Source organism: Dermochelys coriacea, chromosome 6 (assembly GCF_009764565.3).
Source record: "Dermochelys coriacea isolate rDerCor1 chromosome 6, rDerCor1.pri.v4, whole genome shotgun sequence".
Classification (NCBI taxonomy): Eukaryota; Metazoa; Chordata; order Testudines; family Dermochelyidae; genus Dermochelys; species Dermochelys coriacea.
Window position 1 is genome coordinate 53,308,427 of NC_050073.1, and position 22,281 is coordinate 53,330,707.

The window sequence follows — 22,281 nt, forward strand, 5'->3', positions numbered from 1 at the left end:
GCACCAGCTGCCCTTGATAACACCAATGATAGGTCAGGTTGGGAGGAAAGATCATCTCATCATTGCTCTGCTTCTCCTCGGTCTCCTGTTTGCTTTTACATCAGAATTTGGTCTCACTCTGTCTCTGGGTTCAGCTCCTTACCCCCAGGCTAGCAAGGCTTGGGGTTCAATGGAATCAACCTGCTCAATCCCCTGGGGAGGGCCGGCAGTGCCTCTCAGTGCTCATCAGCTGGCCAAGCTGTGGAGCCATGTCTTAGAGCAGGGGCTCCCAAACTGTGGTACATGTACCTCTGATAGTCCAGGAACTTGTTGGAAATGCTAAAAAAGTCTCTCTGTTTCCAACAAGCTGTTGTCACGTGCACTGCAGCATGCTGGAAAATGCCTATGAAGCAAGATGTGCTCTCTTGGCCACTGTCAGCCCTTAATGGAGAAGGACATACCGATGTTGTGCACTGGTGGTGCAGATGTATTCTCATCTGGTGTACAGCCAGCTGGCTTTCTGCAAGGCCTAGCTTTCAGTCTTCACTGAGCTATATAGCTTGAGCACTGAGGGAACTCATCAAGTTCCATATCGCTTCACCAGAGTTCCTCTTATCTGAAAAGATACATGCATATGGGCTGGGTCTCAGTGAATTTAAAACCTGCAGCCTCAGGGAGTCCTGAGACCAACACCCCCCACCGGCCTTCCACAAGAAGATGTTGCAGAGCAGAAGCTCTCCCTGCACTCCCTGCCCCACAGTGGCTACATCCTGGCCCCTGCAGGGCCGAGAGGCAGAAGGCACCTAGGGAATTCCCTCCTGTCTCTGGAAATTGGTTGTGGGGGGAAGGGGTCAGCTGGATCCAGTGGATAAAAGCCTGGCTACTGGACTAAGGAGAACCACCTGGCTCTTCAGCAGCAGAGCAGTGACTGGCTGCAATCTGAGCCTCTTCCTAGCCCGGGGCAGGCTGTGCAGTTGGCCCAGTATCCAAGGACCCTGCTTGGGAGAGGGCTAGAGCTGCTGAGGAGCAAGAGGCCCCCTGTAGTCGAAGCTGCCCTGATGCTAAGGTAAACTCCCTCACTTCCAGCCAAGGCTCCCTCACCTCTCTACCACCCCCATCTGACCCTCTCCCCAGTCCTTTCACACAGAGACTACCCCAGAGCCCTCCAGCGCTCCTTAGAACCCCTACCCTCCAGTCCCACATCCTCTAGTCCTCCCAACCATACTCATCCAGCCAGGCTCCCTTCTAATTTTCCCCTTACAAATCTCCACCACCAGGCCACCTTAGCCAGGCAGGCATATTCCCTGGATATGGCTCAGGCCTTGGCTAAACACAAGGAGCTTGTGTGTGCTCAGAAATCCTCATCCCCCTTCAGCCTGCTCATCTGAATACTTTGGTACCACTTGTTTCAGTTTGCACATGATTGTGAAAGTTCTGTATTTGTGACTATAACTGTGAATTCAGCTACAGATAAGTGGCTAACTAGGGGTAGCTTCAAAAGAAAACAGAGAGAAATTCAACAAAGACCTCTTGATGAAATATGCAGTACTGTGAATCAGACGTAAGTGGGGGGAAAAAAAACTGAAACGATTTCAGGCACTGCTGGTTGTCTTCCAGCTACAAGTAATAAACAGCACAAAGTTGTTAGATGGTGTGATCCCAGCTACTCATTGTTTAGATTTACTTTGCATAATGGAAAAAAAACTGAAGCTGTGCCTCAGTGGGTTATTTGCTAGGAACTGTTATCCAATCATGCAGTGAGACCTTCCCTACTTCAGCATCACCTTAATGCAAAGCACAGGTCTTTTAAAAGACAAACCACTATATTTTTAAGGAGAAAGCTAAGTGAACTGAAAGACAGCAAAAAACCCCAAAATGTTCTCACTAGCATTAATGTGAAGGCCCTAGAAGTGTCACACCATGTACGCTTGACGATTGCTCAAACTGGGAAACCTCAGAAAATTGGTGAGGCTCATGGGTTACCTGCAGCAAAAGACATTGTGTTGTTGATTCTTCGGGATAAAGATGCAAACCAGCTTGGTGTTGTTTCTTTATCTAACAACAGGGTGTCAAGAAGAATTCTAGACATGGTTTCTCAAGGAAAGGAAAGGCTCATCGACAGTGCAGAGTAAGTTCTTTAATTGGATATATTAAAGTACTGATATCACAAATTTTGCTTAGCTATATACATATGTGAAAGGATTGAATCAGAAATGACAGTTAAAGAAAAGTTCTTGTTTTAGGAGGCTCTATCAAGGTGCACAATGGCAGAGGAAATTTTGAATGAGCTTATCGCAGCAAATTATGTAGAATGGCAAAGCTGCATTGGTGTGTGCTACAACAGATCATGCGCAACAAATGGGAAATTTGGAGGTGTTTTGGCAAAAATTTAAGTGGCCGTGCCTAATCTACATTCTCTCTCTGCAATAATCATTTCAAGGAATTAATTAAAAAAAAAAAGCCTATCAATCTAAACATCATTCTGGATCAGACTATAGAGGTGGTCAGTTCTATTTAAGCACAAGCATTGAACTCAGACTTGTTTTCCATTTGTGCAATGATATGGGAAGTGATCATCAAGAATTTCTTCTCCATGTAGAAGTGAGATTGTGATCATGTGGGACAAGGAATCATTTGTTATGGGACAAAGGGCAGTTGCCCCCCTCAGACTTTGGTGCCCCCCTCATTGACTTTTCATAGGTCTGCATGCTCCATTATGTATTCTGCATTTTCCCTTGCCCCTCATCCCCTGCCTTTTCAGGATGTAATATAATCATATATAACATCCTATATGCTGATACAAATTTGCCCCACCCCCATATTTTTCTGAGATGACATCCCTGTGGGATGTGGGAAGGTGTTGACTTGTCTCTTTGAACAGCTGTTCTGAGGTACAAGTTTTTCTTAAAAAAGAAAAGGAGTACTTGTGGCACCTTAGAGACTAACTAAATGCATCCGATGAAGTGAGCTGTAGCTCACGAAAGCTTATGCTCAAATAAATTTGTTAGTCTCTAAGGTGCCACAAGTACTCCTTTTCTTTTTTGCGAATATAGACTAACACGGCTGCTACTCTGAAAGTTTTCCGTAGTGATTTTAGTTTTGACAGTGCTGATTGCTTTGCGGATGAGCTGTGGTTGTCAAGATCTAGCCTGTTTCGCTGATTTGTTCTCACTTCTCAATGAACTGAATGCTGGCTTACAGGGACTGACAATGACACCTTTTAATGTTCTTGCCAAAACAAGGGCAACGATAAAGAAACTGCAGTTTTGTAGCTCAGAAAGAAGAAAAGGGAAATTGCCAATCGCTCCCAACCTCAGAGTTTCCTTGCTGGAAATGAATTGAAAATTCATCTTGATCTCATTGCTGACATAAAAGAACATTGCCTGAATTTGGTTCCCAGGTTTAACGAATACTTTCCCAACAAACAAAATCTATTTCCAATAGAAGACACCCTGTCAATTGACTTCTCGGCAAAGGGAAAGGAAGAGATGACTGAACTGTCATGTGATGGTGAAATCAAGCTTGAATTCGACAAAATGCAACTCTGTGATTTTTGGTTAAGAAAAGAGGAGTTTAGCCTGATACTGGACGGAGCTTTGAAATTTTTTGTGCCCTTCAGCACTACATACCTCAGCTAGACTGATTTTTCCTGCCTCAATCACCATTAGACACAAATGGAATCATAGAAATGTAGGGTTGGAAGGGACCTCAAGAGGTCATCTACTCCATCCCCCCACTCTGAGGAAGGATTAAATATACCTAGACCATCCCTGGCACATGTTTGTCTAACCTGTTCTTAAAAACCCCCAGTGATGGGGATTCCTCTCTAGGTAACCTATTCCAGTGCTTAACTATCCTTACAGATAGAAAGTTTTTCCTAATATCCAATATAAATCCCCCTTGATGCAGATTAAGACCATTCCTTTTTGCCTTGCCATGGTGGACATGGAGAAGAATTGATCAAGGATGAACCTCAATGCAGAACCGGACCTTCAGCTCAAGCTCACCCATAACCCAGCTGACATAAAGCAAACTTATTAATGGCACGCTCTTGTTTTCTCTGAGAGCTACTCAAAATGTTTTGTATTGTTCTTGATTTAAATTTTGTAAAAAGGTAAGCATGACAAACTTTGGCTCAGATAACAATTAGCAGGAGCTTCAAATTTAAAGTAGATGAGTTAAAAAGTCATACCAGTGATGTAGTTCAGGGCATACTGAAATATATCAAGACATCATTTGACATACAATTATTTCTTGTAATTTGAGTAATAGGAAAGACTTTAATAATAATCGTTGCTTCATTGTGTTTTTTTTGTTCATGGTCCAAACGCCTACTGTTTTAAAAACAATGTTGTATTCAAACGTAGGCATTTATTTTACTTTAGCGTTTAGAAATGCTCATTAAGACCTAAAATAAATGTGCATAGAAAGGAGAGATTTGTCTGGGGCACTTCAAACATCAATTTCTTAAGATGGTGGTATGTGAACGAATAAAGCTGGAGAACGGCTGTCTTAGTGCATATGGTACAGTGGGCCTCACAGTGTGGAGCTCACTCTTTCTTGGCATCCCCTGCTCCTCAGTCCACTTTCTCCTATATCAGACTCCCCCAATTTGTTTGTCTCATTTGAAACAAGAGAGAGGCTCAAACCATAGTAATGAGAGCTGGATTTCCAACACCACAGTTCTGACAGAGTGTTTGTATATGGGGTTTCCTTTCAATCTCTTTTCTAGTTTGGTGTCTGAGGGGGGATCCATAGCTGGGTCCGTTGATCAGAGTTCTCTGTTGTTTGGTATTCCTGGACAGGGAGAAGGATGTCAGATTAGCAGCATTCCCTTGGCAGGTAAAAGTTTTAGATGATGCCATTACCTGACGCTACTCCTGCAGGAGTGTCACAGGGTGGCCGAGCTCTTTAAATGAAGGAGGTCCAGTGCCACGTGCCAGAACAGGTGCTCCCAATTTGTCCAATTAAGAAAGTGGGGCAGTCTGAGGCAATAAAGGAGGTTCTTGGTGGAAGGCTGAAGAGGGGTTTGCTGACTGACCTTCCCAAGCTGGAGGTCTGAAGGCAGGAGAGCAGCAAAGCAGTAGAGGGAGTTTCCTGCTGACTTCCAAGCTGGAGAGGTTGGAGCTGAGGGCTGGAAAGGACTGAATGCTGGGGAACAGTAGAGGGCGGTAACACTGATGTCTCCATGTTGGTGAGCTGGAGCCAGAGGGCTGGAGAGGGCTAAGGGCCATGAGAACAATGAAAGGGTCAGGAGAACAGGGACCTGTCTGAGATGAGGGCTGACAGAACAGGGGGAGTTACGGATGCTTCCCTAGTAAGAATACTTCCTGCAGAGGGACTGGGTGGGTTCATGCTGAGAAGACTGGGGTTAAATTCCAGGTGGAAGGGCTGGGGGTGGCTGTCCTTAGGGCCTCTTCTTGTCCTTCTTCTAGAAGAGCCTGGATGTGGTAGAAGACACCAGAGTGTGGTATCTGCTATGTCAATGTATAAGATTTTAAGGGCTATATGCATGGGGGTGATCAATGGACTATATTTTGGAACTTCTGTTATGGATTATTTGCACTTTTTTGTAATAATCTGGCCACCAAGAGGGTGTTACTGAGGTGGCCACTGACATATCCCCAGAATACTGGACATGCTGCTGCTCCCAGGAACAGTATAGGCCCACCCTCGCCTGTGTGACCCTGCCAGCCCGACCTCCCATGCACTGTGTGCAGGGGGTCACACTGGTGGAGCGGTGCACTCTTCAAAATGGCATCTTTCCTGTGTGATACTAGACAAAACCACGTCTGTTTGTGTCTCAATACCGGACAGGGGAAAAACCACAGAAAGAGAGGACTGTTGGGCTTAACACAGTGTATTAGTGAGGCAAGACAGCCTGTTGTGGCATCCTTAGGGGCCTGAGAAGGGCAGTGGGATGGTAACCTGGGCGGTAGGGCACCCAGCTGCAAGATGGTACTCAGGGATGAAAAGAATCATTCACAGGGAGACATGGGGAGGTTAAGGGATTGTGTACTGGTTGTGGGGCAGGAGGGCAGATTATGTATGGGTAGTAAAGGGGTGGCAGATTAATTGTGAGTATGGAGAGTGAAGCCAGGAAAGTATATAACTCATCCTGTGTCATTCCTTGCTGCCCCCATACTTCCCATTTCTAATCAACACCTGATTATTATATTCATGTATTGTCTATTTTTCTGCTAAAACCAAAACCCTGAGCTAACACTGACAACCAAATATCAACACAAGTTCCTGTGATTCTGTTCCCCTGATCCAGATCCCCAGCATACTTTGCTAAGCACTGACTGTCCTAGCCATAGCTAGACCTGCCTGCCATTCCTTCTTGTTGCAGAGGCAAATTTTATTTCCACTCCATCTAACTGTGCTGGAACTTGCGCAGTGAGCCTCTTTTTTTTTTTTTTTTTTTTTTTTAAAGGACAGATGGATGCATACGCATTCATTCCCTTTCCACTCTGTCCCTGGAAAACAGCAACCACTCTATTTCTCAGTGAACCTTTGATGCAGACGAGAGGGAGCAAGTAGCAGAGAATTGCTAGATGTGGAGAAGCATCTTGTGATGGCTGTTAAAGGATACTAGATAGATGTGTAATCACAGGCTCAGCAGGGTTCGATTTACCTTCATGAGCAGCCTGATTTTTTTTTCCCCACATATCTTTCTGAAATTGCTAATCAATGCCCAGCCAGCACAGAATGAAATGCTAATCAGATTTGAACACCTAAAATCAGGCATGTTAAGGAACATTTTTTAAAGGCTTTTTCCATTAACAACCTCCTCTTCCTCTTCCCTGAGCTGGAGGGGGGGTGCAGCCAGCCATGGCACGCAGTCCAAAAGCCATGTTCCCAGCCAGTGAAACTGTGTGGTTGGCTCTTAAGGAAAGAGTACATCCTATGAAAGGTATAAACACCACAGTGCATCCTGGGACCCTTGAGGGGTCTCAGCCTTTAGTTTCCGAAAGAAGGCTTTTCAAGGCAGTGGAAGTGTTATACTGTGTAGAACTCAATTAAAGATTGATTTACATGAGTGGTCTGGGTTGGAAATGGCTCGTTCCAGCCCTTCCTCAGAGGAAGTCCCGCAGCTGCACCGTACAGTTTTCGTTGAATGACCTGCTTAAGCTACAGCCATCCTTGATTGAAAATCAGATTCTAGCAATGGAAAAGCTCCCGTAGGTCTCTTCTGATCCATCTCGCTGGCCACACCAGGGAGAGGATTGTCTCCTCCTGCACATTTTTCTAGTGCTTTGTCCAATCTAATTTGGAATAGCAACAGGGTTTCCATCCTTAACCCTAAAAGACTCTCACTGCCAAGAGGTTTTTCCTAAATTTCCCCCTTCTTAATTTCAAACCATCATCCCCTGCTATACATCCCCCCGCCCTACTTAGCTAAATGCTTCCACTCTCTCCCTGGTATTTGCAGACTGTTGTTATATCCCTACTTAGAAGCTTTTCAGCTTTCTCTCTTTTCATCTAGCCTCTTAAGTCCATCTCTGAAATGTTTTTGTAGCTTTTCTCTAAACTCTCTCCAATTTGTCAATATCTTTCTGGTAATGAGGTGCCCCGCAGTGAACAAAGTGGGTCTGCTTCTCCTTCCACCTACACCAGGGTAACTCTGTTGACTTCAAGGAGTTACTCCTGATTTTCCCCAGTGCAAGTGAGAGGAGGATCTGTCCCAATATTTTACGTGTGGTGGCAACCGGGACATATAGAATAGAGAGGAACTGGTTAATTGTTCCAATGTTGGTGGGGATATTATTGAGCTGCTGGCAGCTGCCTGGTCAATACAGTATGTAACTAACAAACCCTGTGATTAAAAAGATGAAAAGCAGAGGAGTTGAGATGGGAAAGAAATCCTTTCTAACACAGATGCAGTTCTGCTGCTTATGTGTGATCAGTACAAGAAGTTAGATGGGGGGTAGCATATACTGCATGTGTCCCTCTGTAGTACCCTGATACACATACACACAATTGCAGCTTTGGGCATGAGAGACAAAGGTTCTGGAAGCAGTCTGTGTACATGCTTCCCATAGGGTCCTGCTTGTTAATTAGTTTTGTTAATTACTCAAATAAACCCCACAGCTGTGTATATTCAAGAGACTGACCAGGATTCTGGGAGGAACAGCCTCAGTCAGTACATGCTTAGAGATTAATCCAGCTATTGCAAGAAAGAATATATTTCTGTCTCTAAAGGACAGAAGACAGCCAGGGGGTAAACCCATAATGAGGTGGGGATGGCCAGAGGTGCTCAGACATCAGTGATGGGCAATCTTAGAAAAACAGAGAGAAAGGCTGGTGTATAAAGAAAAGGAGTACTTGTGGCACCTTAGAGACTAACAAATTTATTTGAGCATAAGCTTTCGTGAGCTACAGCTCACTTCATCGGATGCATTCAGTGGAAAATACAGTGGTGAGACTTGTATACACAGAGAACATGAAACAATGGGTGTTACCATACACACTGTAAGGAGAGAGATCAGGTAAGGTGAGCTATTGCCAGCAGGAAAGCCGGTGCGGGGGGGGAACCTCTTGTAGTGGTAATCAAGATGGGCCATTTCCAGCAGTTGACAAGAACGTCTGAGGAACAGTGGTGGGGTAGGGGAATAAACATGGGGAAATAGTTTTACTTTGTGTAATGACCCATCCATTCCCAGTCTTTATTCAAGCCTAAGTTAATTGTATCCAGTTTGCATATTAATTCCAATTCAGCAGTCTCTCATTGGAGTCTGTTTTTGAAGTTTTTCTTGTTGAAGAATTGCCACTTTTAGGTCTGTAATCGAGTGACCAAAGAGATTGAAGTGTTCTCGGACTGGCTTTTGAATGTTATAATTCTTGATGTCTGATTTGTGTCCATTTAGTCTTTTATGTAGAGACTGTCCTGTTTGGTCAATGTACATGGCAGAGGGGCATTGCTGGCACATGATGGCATATATCACATTGGTAGATGTGCAGGTGAACGAGCCTCTGATAGTGTGGCTGATGTGATTAGGCCCTATGATGGTGTCCTCTGAATAGATATGTGGACAGAGTTGGCAACGGGCTTTGTTGCAAGGATAGGTTCCTGGGTTAGTGTGTTCGTTGTGTGGTGTGTGGTTGCTGGTATTTGCTTCAGGTTGGGGGGGGCTGTCTGTAAGCAAGGACTGGCCTGTCTCCCAAGATCTGTGAGAGTGATGGGTCATCCTTCAGGATAGGTTGTAGATCCCTGATGATGCGTTAGAGAGGTTTTAGTTGGAGGCTGAAGGTGATGGCTAGTGGCGGTCTGTTGTTTTCTTTGTGGGGCCTGTCCTGTAGCAGGTGACTTCTTTTCTGGCTCTGTCAATCTGTTTCTTCACTTCAGCAGGTGGGTATTGTAGTTGTAAGAACGCTTGATAGAGATCTTGTAGGTGTTTGTCTCTGTCTGAGGGGTTGGAGCAAATGCAGTTGTATTGTAGAGCTTGGCTGTAGACTATGGATCGTGTGGTGTGGTCTGGATGAAAGCTGGAGGCATGTAAGTGGGCATAGCGGTCAGTAGGTTTCCGGTATAGAGTGATGGTTATGTGACCATCACTTAGTAGCACCGTAGTGTCCAGGAAGTGGATCTCTTGTGTGGACTGGTCCAGGCTGAGGTTGAGGAAATTGTTGAAATCATGGTAGAATTCCTCAAGGGCTTCTTTTCCATGGGTCCAGATGATGATGATGTCATCAGTGTAGCGCAAGTAGAGTAGGGGCATTAGGGGACAAGAACTGAGGAAGCGTTGTTCTAAGTCAGCCATAAAAATGTTGGCATACTGTGGGGCCATGCGGGTACCCATAGCAGTGCTGCTGATTTGAAGGTATACATTGTCCTCAAATGTGAAATAGTTATGGGTGAGGACAAAGTCACAAAGTTCAGCCAACAGGTTTGCTGTGACATTATCGGGGGTACAGTTCTTGATGGCTTGCAGTCCATCTTTGTGTGGAATGTTGGTGTGGAGGGATTTTACATCCATAGTGGCCAGGATGGTGTTTTCAGGAAGATCACCGATGGATTGTAGTTTCCTCAGGAAGTCAGTGGTGTCTCGAAGATAGCTGGGAGTGCTGGTAGCGTAGGGCCTGAGGAGGGAATCTACATAGGCAGACAATCCTGCTGTCATGGTGCCAATGCTGAGATGATGGGGCATCCAGGATTTCCAGGCTCATGGAATTTGGGTAGCAGATAGAATACCCCAGGTCGGGGTTCTAGGGGTGTGTCTGTGCAGATTTGTTCTTGTGCTTCTTCAGGGAGTTTCTTGAGCAAATGCTGTAGTTTCTTTTGACAGGTTTCAGAGTAGCAGCCATGTTAGTCTGTATTCACAAAAAGAAAAGGAGTACTTGTGGCACCTTAGAGACTAACAAATTTATTTGAGCATAAGCTTTCGTGAGCTACAGCTCACTTCATCGGATGCATTTTTCCACCAAATGCATCCGATGAAGTGAGCTGTAGCTCATGAAAGCTTATGCTCAAATAAATTTGTTAGTCTCTAAGGTGCCACAAGTACTCCTTTTCTTTCTTTGGGTAACCCTCAGTGGGATCAGAGGGTAATGGCTTGTAGAAAGTGGTGTCAGAGCTGCCTAGCAGCCTCTTGTTTATATTCTGATCTATTCATGATGATGACAGCACCTCTTTTGTCAGTCTTTTTGATTATCATGTCAGAGTTGTTTCTGAGGCTGTGGATGGTATTGTGTTCAGCACGGCTGAGGTTATGGGGCAAAAGATGCTGCTTTTCTACAATTTCAGCCCGTGCACATCGGCGGAAGCACTCTATGTAGAAGTCCAGTCTGTTGTTTTGACCTTCAAGAGGAGTCCACCCAGAATCCTTCTTTTTGAAAAAGAGAAAGTACGTTGTGGATGTTGGGGGTATGGCTGAAATGGCAGGAAGTGGGTGCTCAACAGGCCAGGTAAAGGGGCTTAGCGGGTGGGGCAGCTGAGAGGCACAGTGAAAGGGGGCTCTGTGCGATGCAGAGGATTCAGAAATGTGCTGCAAGGGGTCTCCAGTTCCTACCACGTTCAAGCACTAGCTTGTTGACTCTGAAGCTGAGAGTTCCAAGCCTGAAGTGAGTGAATTTTCAATACTGCACAGGGCAAGACCGGTGTGTGACTGAACCATGAATTGGACCCAGGTGGCAGTGTGTGAGAGGCTAAGTTATACTCCCTCACCAACCCAAAGCATGGTATTACTGGCTCGGGAAGTACAAAAGTAGCATCTGTGTAGTGTGAGGGACTGAGGCCTCTTCTTGCACTGACAGGCCTGTGTTGTCCGTGGAACCCTGTGTCTCACTCAACCTCTCCCTAACATTAACATCTCAGGATGGCACACATGTTGGTTGATTTAACGTGAAGGGTAACAATGTTCAGTGTTGCCATCTGGATTTATTTCCATTTCAACAAGAGGGGTTCCTCCCGTCTGCCACTCCACTCTGAAACAATGCCCAGGCTGTTGAGAGGCTGTGTTGCCAGCTGCCTGCCTGACAAAGGAAAATGACAGGACCATTTCCATGTGTATGTGATTCTCAGCCCCCAGACAGTATCTGTCATTGGGCGGCATTGCAATGTTTCACTCCATTAACGCTAAAGGAACAAGAGTAAAGGGGTTGGGGGAAGAGATGGAGGCATTTATAGTGGCAGAGAAGGTTCTACTTTCTGCACCTCTCTGCCCCTGGCAAAGGCTGTGCACATAATTAACCATAAGCATTTGCCACCTTCTATCACATCACTGTGAGCCATGAGCCTGTCAGGTCTCACAAGTTAAGCAGAATGGGAAAGAGACCACATTTGGATGGGAGACTTCTAAAGTGTGATTAGATGATACACAAAGGGGTGTAGTTGACTGAGTAGTCGTCATTCCTCTGACTGAACCAACAACAGTGGGGTGATATCATGCTGGAGGTTTCATCTTTCAGGTTAATTGTAAAATCTAGGATTGAGATTTTCACAGGAGTCCAGGAAATTTAGCCACACTTCTTGCAGTAGTTTTAATGGAAGATGTCATGGCGTACACACGTTACACAAAGTGTGTACCATTGGCAGGGACACCACATTTGGGTAAGGCTGCCCAGAAAGGGAGGCAAAAGGGGCAGTTTGCCCTCATCCCCATATTTGAGAGGGCCCCAAAACCTCTAAGCACCATTCAGGTTTGGCCTGGTGACCTTTGGAGCAGTGGCTGAGCCAAACCAGAGTGACACTGCAACCCCACACACCCACTCAGAATACCACTCACTGAAATTTGGCCTGGTGTCCCCTCTGTCACAATGGAGGGGTCACCAGGCCAAACCTGAGTGGTGCTGTAACCCCATGTGCCAAGTTGCAATGTTTAGAGCAGGGAGCTGAGCTCAGCCCCACAGGACAGGAGCTGGGCTGCTGCTGCAGGGTGAGTGTGGTTCAGTTGTCGTACCATGAGGAAAATGTCTGGGGGTGCCCGTGGGAAGATGTATAACTAAATCCCTGGACTCCTTTGAATAGCTCAAGAAAGGTCTTGACCAATGAGTCAAAGCGCTCATGGATTTATTTTTTTGAAGCATGAGAATCCTGGCTGAATTCCAGCTCAAGGAATGGCATTCTACTTCCACTTATAGTTTCAACTGCATACTGGATTCTTACTCACTTTCTGTTCTCAGCTGTAGTTTAATGCTGATGTGTACTGTTAAATTGCTGCTGCGTGCTACTCCAAAGGGCTTGCATGTTAGTTGCAGCTGGTGAAATAAATTCCTATAAATCCTTTACCTTCATCTCAGAGGGTCGAGACTTATTTAGTTAAGGCCCAATTTTGCAACCCTCAATTCGTGTTGTTGAACACCTATTCACACATCTACTTCCATTAGAGTCGATGAGATTACTTATGTGAGTAAGCTGAGCCCATAGTGAGTAAAGCACTCGGAAATCCATTGGGATGAAAGGTGCTGAGAGGGCAAAGCACATAGGTACTCTCACTGGTATTATTTTCATCAGTTGCTGTCTGCCTGCTTCCCAGCACCCCTACTACTTTCAGCACCACAGACAGCACTACATCTCTCCTCTTTCTCCCCCCCCCCGCCCCCCAATTCTCACACAAGGACCCACCCAGCATATGAGCACCAATGTCAGAATTATACCAGCGCTAAACCCTAGTAATTCTCAGAAGTGCAGGTAAAACCAATGCTGAGCTCCCTGTGCATTCCTGAAAATGGACTGTATCACCACAGCCATGGTCCATCCCTGCTGTGCTCTTTTGAACCTCCTTGGCCCTGGACAGGCCCCTCATCCTATTTTTAAGGCTGGCCCTATGTTAGTTGCTCTCTCCAGATGCATGTTATGTGACTACTCTTAGCCTAAGGCATAAGTACATGCATTGTTATTGGTCATAAAATACCAAGCTCTTTTTAAAATCTAGCCACAGTGTTCGAGCCTCTGACTAAAGGCGTCATGTCAGAATTTTGGGGAGGAGGGGGTGGAGCAAAGTTGTGTCAGAATGTAGAACATTATATGTGATAGCTTGAAAAGTCAGGGGAGAGGAGCATATACACCTATAAAAAGTTTGGGGGGGGAGGAGGGGGAGAAACAAGGTCTGGGTGGGGCAACTTCCCCCCTTATCCACTAGCAAATGACACCCCTGTTTATGACCTTCCTGGGAAGAGAATTGTACATAAGAGCATTTCTTTTTATTAGCTCCCATTATAATCTGCTATAAATGTCGATGAACGACCAGAAGGGTCACAAAAGGGACCATAACTGCTCCCTTTTAGTTATACCCTTCCTAATTTTGAATGATTCAGCCAGATGTTTAGGGCTCTGTCTCCTTTTCATGCAAAACAATTCATGTTACAACAGTAACAAATCCATGGCCACATCGGACTTCTCCAGTTTCATTATGCTTTGCAGCAGCAGCAGCTCCAATCCTCCTGCTCCAAAAGCAAAGGCACCCGCCACTTGAGTAAAAGGAGAATCTCCTTTTGCTGTCATCAGTAGAATCTGACATATAGGCCATCAGTTCTGATTCCATCCATTAGGTGGTAGCGTATGCATGCAAGCATGCACACATAGCATATTAGAAAGGATGGTCATGTAGCACTGGACTAGGACTCTGTAGCTCTGGGAGCAATTACCTGTTTAATCACTTAATCTCTGTGCCTCCATTCCCCATCTGTACAGTGGGGATAATAGCACTTCCCACCTCCACAGGGGGTTGTATAAATAAATGCATTAAATGTTTGCAAGAAAATCAAATAATACAGAGATAGGGACCCATAAAAGTAGATAGGCAGTTCATTATATAACTTCTCATCATATCTATCTTCCATTCAAACCTGTAAGTACCTTCATTGCCATCCTCTGGACATTCACCAGCATTGCTAACCATTTCACTGCACTCCATTTGAAATCAATATCTAGGTGATACTGTGGCTGTCTTTGTTCTCCACCCTTCCTAACCCAGGCCTTGTCCAATGTCGCTACCCCACCTGTACTGAGCATGTCTGTTATCTCTCATGTTTTTGGCCTGGCTCAGCCAGTACTAACTCTACTACACTGATTTTGAGTGCTCAGAAGCAGTTGGAAGAGGATAGTAGACTGAGTAGCTCAGTTTCTTTTGGAAAAGATAGAATGGAGTCTTCTTTACAGCTGCAGCATAATAAAGGAACATTCCTATGAGGTCTGTGTGAGAATGCATATTGCTTTTTAAAAAAATCCATAACAGGAAGCCAGGCAGAAGAGGAACTGGCAAAGGCTCCAGGACAGGTAGAAGCTCTGTTGTGAAACAGAGAGCACAGAGACAGAACAGTTTTAGAAATAATAGTGTTTTCTTTGTCCTAATTAAATTTTTTGTTCGGCATTAGAAAGTGCTTCTCTCTCTCTCTGTGTTGTCACCTTTGTCACAGAGCAGTCCTCATATCGTGTTTACATCAACTTGCCACACATACCACTGAAAAGCAAAAGGCTTCCTAGAGAATGGGGCAATTGTAAAACTCTTGGATTGAACTTGTCATAGCCCTGATCTACACTGGGGTGGGGAGGGGGGAAATCGATCTAAGTTATGCAACTTCAGCTACGTGAATAACGTAGCTGAAGTAGACATACTTAGGATGACTTACCGTGGTGCCTTCACCGCAATGAGTTGACTACTGCTGTTCCCCCATCCACTCTGCCTGTGTTGGAGTATAGGAGTCAATGGGAGAGCGCTCGGGGTGGGGGGCTTGGGAGGGGTTGGGTCGATTTATCGTGTCTAGTCTAGACACAATAATCGATCCCCGCTGAATCGATCGCTGCCTGCCAATCAGGCGGGTAGTAAAGACATACCCTTAGAGAGAAATTGATCTGCCTGCCTGCTCAGTGGAAGAACCAGAAAATATCAGAAAGTAAAACAGCATTAAACACTAAGCTGCAATGGGTATAGCATTCCTACAGGAAAGCACAGAGCTGATGGGAGAAGGACCAAGTCAATAGCCAACATTTCTGATCTCAAGATGTCATGGACATACCGCTACAGGATTTCTTCTGCTGATGCCTGTCCTGGCATTCTTATAGAAACACCAGGATGGAGAGCCAACCTCCACCACTGCACTGCCTCTCTATAAAGTCTGCCTGCTCTCCTATCCCTGTGGATGGTAGAATACAAAAGCATGCTATGTGCAAGTTAACAAGTGACCTTTTTACAAACCCTGAAGATATGAAATGAGACGGGGGTAGAATGACAAACAGCTGCATAAGGAGGGATTGCAGTAACATGCAATCACACATTTATAGGAATGTGTAGTGACATGTGGAGGCACAGTGATGTATGGAGATGAAGTGACACAGTGACACACCAATGCACAGTGGTGTGCAGTGAACATTTTAAAACGTATAACAACATTTTAGATATATTCTCACTATATACTACATGAACCCCTAAAGTCTCTGAAGCTGCTACCCACAACCCAGCATCGCATTCTGTATTACCATAAAGCTACTGGAGCTGCAGCCACTTTCTCTATGTGCAGCAACGTCAGATAAGTTCTGGAGTCCCTGGCCTAGAATGGTGGCACTTTTGATTCATCCATCAAAACGCAAAATGACACGTTCATTATTTCACTGTCTCTTCATTTCTCTTTGAGAGAGCAAACTGAGCTAAAAATGGAAGAAAGTCCAGATGATAATGTTTCATGATACTGACACACAGAGTGGCAGGTCCTGGAGTTTGGCTAAATCCTTCCCAAGAGAGGTTTTTTTGTTTGTTTGTTTGTTTGTTTAGCTGGCTCATGTCCTCTCCAGTGCTGGTTTAATAGGGGACAGTGTTGCAAGAGCTCTTCATTCTTTTTTTACCCTTTGCAGTGAGCTCTGACTCTGGTCACATAATTTGGAATTTAATTTTCCACACCGAGGTCAGTGGGGTAGGCTCTGACCATTTCCATCTGTCTATCTCACCTGGTCCCAGGGATAAAGGAATTCCTTTACTTTTGAAGCTAAATCTTATGGAAGCCAAGACAAAGAAGACATCCAGTTGTTTGCTGCAACTGTTTACATTTTGCCCTACTTGTGTGTGTGTGTGTGTGTGTGTGTGCGCGCACACACCCACACAACATAGCAGTGAGTTTCAGAGCCTGGGTCTACAAATGTGGGCTCATGAGCCCCATGCTAAAAATATCAGGAGCCTGAGCAGGAACTCTACACTGCTATTTTTTTGCCTCATGGCATGAGCCCAAATCTGTAGAGCTTAGCTCTGAGACTCTGCCACAGCTATTTTTTTTGCAGAGTTTCCCTACATGTTCTAACACGAAAAGCTAAAGCATGAACTCACTGGTCCAACCAGACACTTTATCCTTTCATTGCACCCAACGTGGAGTAATTCAATATTAGACCTCAGTCTGGCAGATAAAGATGAATTGATCACTGAACTTTAAAATTAGAGGCTCCCAAGTTACAAATGATATGTTCATTAGGAGAAATTTCAACATGCACGTAATCAGTGAATACATATACTTGGTGATGTCTTTTAAAAGGGACAATTTCTCAAAACTAAAAATAATTATGAACAAAACTGATTAGAAGGAGGAAAAATTGGGAGTTATTTAAGAATACTTTATTAGATACTCCAAAAGCCACAATTCCTCAGTCATGAAAGACTATTTGAGTTAAACAGTCATCCTGGTTAAGAGGGGATAGGAAAACAATTTTAAAAATATATAGCAAAGGAGAGGCTGATGGCAATAAAGAAATGCAGGTAATTGATAAAGGAAGCTAAAGGTATAAAAAGAAACTGAGTGGACAGGGTTAAGGAAAATACACTGAATTTTTTTTAAATATATCAAGAACAAAAGGAAACTTAAACATATTACAGGTCCATTATTAGATGGAGATGGTACAATTGATGATGCAGAAAAAGCAAAAGTGTTCAATAAATATTTCTGTTCTATACAAATATCATGTGGTGATGAAATATTTTCCATTAAAATATTAATTAAGGAGGATGTAAAGCAGCATCTAATAAAATTAAATATATTTAAAATCAGCAAGTCCAGATAATGCTCAAAAAGTTTTAAGAGTTTTTTGAGGAATTTTTTAAAATAAATCTTGGACAACGTGGGAAGTCCCAGAAGACTGAAAGAAAGTATAATACTGGCTAATACTTTCAAAGTATAAATGGGGTGACTTAGACCATTATAGGCTGACTAGCCTGACATCAATCCTGAGCAAAATAAAAGGTACAGCTAATATAGGATGAAGTCAATAAAGAACTTAAGGATGGTAACATAATTCATACCAATCAGCATGCTTTCATAAACCATAGATGTCAAACAAAGCTGATAATGTTATCTGATGAGATTACAAATTTGGATCATAATGGTAACTGTTAACCTTTGAATTGTATGCTGACTGGTTGGGCTTCAGTTTTTTATTATCTGGAAAAAAGCTAAACAGTGCAAGTTTAAAATCCATAGTCCCTATAGGCTAGAAATTGATTGACCAAAAACCTATATCCAAATACCCTGGGAACTATGAAAAGTTTACTTCCATATCCGCACTTCCAGATTTGGGCTTATCCTGGCTTCTAAAATTGGCAGGTTGTCAAGGCACTCTCCCTTAGGCCTTGTCTACACTACAGAGTTTTGTCAACAAAAGGCAGCTTTTGTCAACAAAACAGTGGATGCATATACCACTGTGATGCAACTTTTGGTGGCAAAAATGCCCAGTTTTGGTGACAAAATAAAGCCACCGTGATGAGAGACATAAGGCTTTTTGCACAAAATTTGTCAACAAAGTACCAATGTAGACACCACGCTTGATTTTAATCACTTTAATTGGCCTCCTGGAGGTGTCCCACAATGCCCATCCTGACCACTCTGATCAGCAGTTTGAACTCCACTGCTCTGCAGCCACGTAAACAACCAACCACCCCTCCCCCTTAGAAGCTCCAGGAATTTTTGAAATTCCATTTTCTGTTGGCTTGGCATGGAGAGGTCTCATTGCATCCTCCCATGGTGGCTTATCACAGCAAATGCTCTCCCACTTGGACTACTGCGGAGCTGCTGGATCTGCTCAGGATATGGGGAGAGGAGGCTGTGCAGTCCCAGCTATGCTTGAGCTGTAGGAATTTTGATACCTATGGGCAGATTTCTCAAGGCTTGTGCAAAAAGGTCTATGATCGGGGCACACTGCAGTGCAGAGCCAAGATAAAGGAGCTGAGGCAGGCGTCCATAAGGCAAGAGAGGCAAATCGTCACTCTGGTGCTGCATCTAAGACCTGCCAGTTCTAGAAAGAGCTGGATGCTATCCTTCGTGGTGACACCACTTCCACTGCCAAGAGCCCTGTGGATACTTTGGCGGGCCTGGATGCGGCAGAAAGAGGACTTAATTCTGAGGATGAAGTCATTGACGAAGAAGTGGAGTTAGACTATGTGGAGCTCCCAGAGAGGTCACCTGATGGGACAGGCAGCCAGGAACTGTTCGCTACTCCGGAGGTGTTTAGCCAGTCTCAGCAGTTGCTCTCTGGCAAGCAAGAAGCAGTAGAGGAAATGCCTGGTAAGTGGCTGTGGTTTGTGTAGTGCAGAGGTGGGTTCAGGGTATACAAATTACAAGGCTGGCTGTGTTTCTGTGTGCTGGACATTTCCCTGTGCAGCTAATCAGTACGGCAGAACTGGGTGTGGATGCACATCAAAATCTCAGGAATCCTCCAGAGAGATCTCTGGAAAAAAATTTCCTGCAGGTAATCAATAATCCTCTGCCAAAGGTTCCTTGGCAGAGCAACTTTGTTCCTTCCCCCATTGTAAGAAACTTTCCTGCGCCATTCAGCAATCATTTGTGCAGGATCCAAAGCAGCACACAGGTGAACAGCATAGGGACCATGGCAGAAGCCACATGTGTGTAGTAGATGTACCCTCGCTTCCCTACTTACCCTTAGCAGTGAGATATCTGCTACAATGACCCCCGTCTGTTGAAAAGTATGGGAGAATTTTAGAATTTTTTCCCTAGTCAGCTGCACCGCAATCCTTGCTGAATGCTCTTTTCCCCATGTAGAGCACTCCTCCCCAGCCAACACTCACCATACTTTGGGTGTTCGCTGAGATGTGTGCTTGCCAAGGCTCAGAGAGAAAGTGAATGTTATATTACCATAGGTGTATTTTACGGAAATGTTTAAATGCTGTGCGTGTATTTAACAATCATGCTTCTGTGCATTGTTCCTTCTCCTTTGGCAGATGTGGCCTTGAGGAACACCCCACACACACCGGCCGAGCGTCTCCGCCAGATAAGAAAGTGCCCAAGATGGAACAAAGATGACATGTTCTGGGAGGTACTGCACTTCTCCAATGCAGAAAAGGGCACACTAGGAGTGGAAGGAAGCCAAAAGGCAGGACAGAAAAGAAAATCAGGAGTTTAAGGACGCTACTGAGTGGATGATTAAAGTCATGGAGGAGCAAACGCAGATGCTAAAATCCTTAATGCTGCAGATGGAGCAGATGCATGCTCACCCTCCCCTCGCAGCACATTCAGAACTCTTTTTGGTGTCCCCCCAAAAAACTCTACCAACACTGTCCTTTCTGGGACTACTCCAGCCCCTTGGACAACTTTCAAAATGACAACTGGACCTACACACAGGTCTGAAAGTCTGCCCTTCCCTGGTACCTCCTTTCCCACCAAACAGCTATGTGGGTGTGGGAGTGGTTTCTTGTGCAATAAAAGCAAAAGTTTTTGAACAGTAACTCATCTTTATTTGTTTCCTACAAATTGAAATAGCAGGCACTACCAATATATACATAGGCAGTTTAATCATTTTCTTACTGGAATGTAAGGCCCTAAATTTCGCCATTGCTTCCTAGGAAAACTATATGTAATATAACATCACAGCGATATACATTACTAGTTCTCATTTTCAAAGTGTTGCCTCAAAACCTCCCTGATTTGAATTGCCCACCTGATCGGATAGCCCTGGTATCTGGCTGTTCAAAATCAGCAGCCAAGTGGTCTGCCTCAACTCTCCACCCCTGAGCAAACCTTTCACCCTTACCTTCACAAAGACTATGCAACGTACAACACGCGGCTGAGGTCTAACCTGCCATAAAGGCCTCGCCAGCATGCTTTTAATCTGCCAAAGGCATATTCAACTGTCATCCAGCACCTACTCAGCCTGTTATTGAACCTCTCCTTACTGCTGTCTAGGTTTCCTGTGTAAGGTTTCATGAGCCATGGCTGTAAGGCATACACCAGGTTTCCCAGAAATGCCCATAGCTATTCAACACCCCCCACTGTAATCTTCTGGTCTGGAAAGAAAGTCCCTGCTTGTAGCTTTCTATACAGGCCAGGGTTGCTGAAGATGCGTGTGTCATGCACCTTCCCAGACCACCCCACGTTGATGTCAGTGAAATGCCCATGGTGATCCACAAACACCTGCAACACCATGGAGAAGTACCCCTTCCTATTGATGTATTCCATCACAAAATTGGAAAGTGTGTACCATCTATTGCCCCTCCACAGTTAAGGAACCCCATTTCTTCAAAGACATCCTCTGTTTCATGCACATTTCCCAGAGTGATGGTCCTTCATAGCAGGATGCGATTAATTGCCCTGCACACTTGCATTAATACAGCCCCAAAGGTCAACTTCCCAACTCCAAATTGATTCATGACCGACCAGTGGCAGTCTGGAGTCACGAGCTTCCACACGGCAACTGTCACACGATTCTCTACCAATAGGGCAGCTCTCATTCTGGTGTCCTTTTGTTGTAGTGCTGGGGCAAGCTCTGCACACAGTCCCAGGAAGGTGGCTTTCTGCATCCGAAAGTTCTGTAGCCACTGCTTGTCATCCCAGACTTGCATGATGATATGATCACTGCTTGTTTCCCGGGCCCAAAAGCGATGGTCCACCATCTGCAGCTGTTCTGTGAATGCCAAAGGCAATCTAAAGTTGCTCCTGTCTATATCACACATCTCGTCAGGCAACTGGCAGTCTTCTTCAGTTAGGAACTTCATGATTAACTGCACTGCCATCTGCGAGATCTTCATTACAGTTATCAGAGCATAGGAGAGCAGTGCGGGATCCATCCCTTCTCACAAAGATGCCGGGGTGTCCAGCAAGCAAGGGCTGTTGAAAAATACCATGAAAGAAAGCCAGAAGCCCATGGAATGCTGGGACAGAAAGCAATGCATAATGGGACATTGAACTTGGTCCCAAGATATCTTGTAATCCACTCCGCCTTCCCACAAAACTTAGTGGCAGAAGGTGTCAAGCTGGACTGTGGGATAGGTACCCTCAATGCATTGCTCACACTGTCGATGATCGTGCCCCAACTGTGGATGTGCTCTGCTGACAGAGGGACCTAGTGTGAACATGCAATACTGATTTTTATTATAGCACTTTGAGTGTCGACTTAACTTTTGTTGACAAAACTCTGTAGTTTAGACAAGGCTTTAGTATTTGTATCTTTTCCCCATAACACTTACTTGTCTCAGGTCCTCCACTGACTCCAGCCTTTGTGTCCCATTTGTTCCCTTCTCCACTGAACATCTGTCCTCAAGCTTTCTTCCATCCACATCTTCTGCCTGGAATACCTTCCTGGACCTGATCCACAACCCTCCCTCCCCTCTCTTCATTCAGTTCCTCCACAAGACCCTCCACAAGAGCTGCAACAAATTAGCCAACTAGTGCATCTATTTAGACATGAAAAAGAAAAGGGCCCTACTCTCATAATTCCACCATGCAGTGAAAAACCCTTTCTGGGTAACCACATCAATTTGTTGAGAGCTCCTTGTCACTTGAAAAGGCTGCATGTACTGTAGATGTATATAAATATGCTCACAAACACATCAGTGACAAAAGTGGTGATCTTGATGAGATCACAATATTTTTCAG

General features: G+C 44.7%; 1 long non-coding RNA gene across 1 annotated transcript; it reads left to right on the forward strand.

Moving 5' to 3' along the window:
* The first annotated feature begins 454 nt into the window (after positions 1-454).
* LOC119857683 lies at positions 455-20,124 on the forward strand. The gene is made up of 3 exons (XR_005293669.2): positions 455-1,045; positions 2,045-2,107; positions 19,632-20,124. It is a non-coding gene; the product is annotated as an uncharacterized LOC119857683 (long non-coding RNA).
* The last annotated feature ends 2,157 nt before the right edge of the window (positions 20,125-22,281 follow it).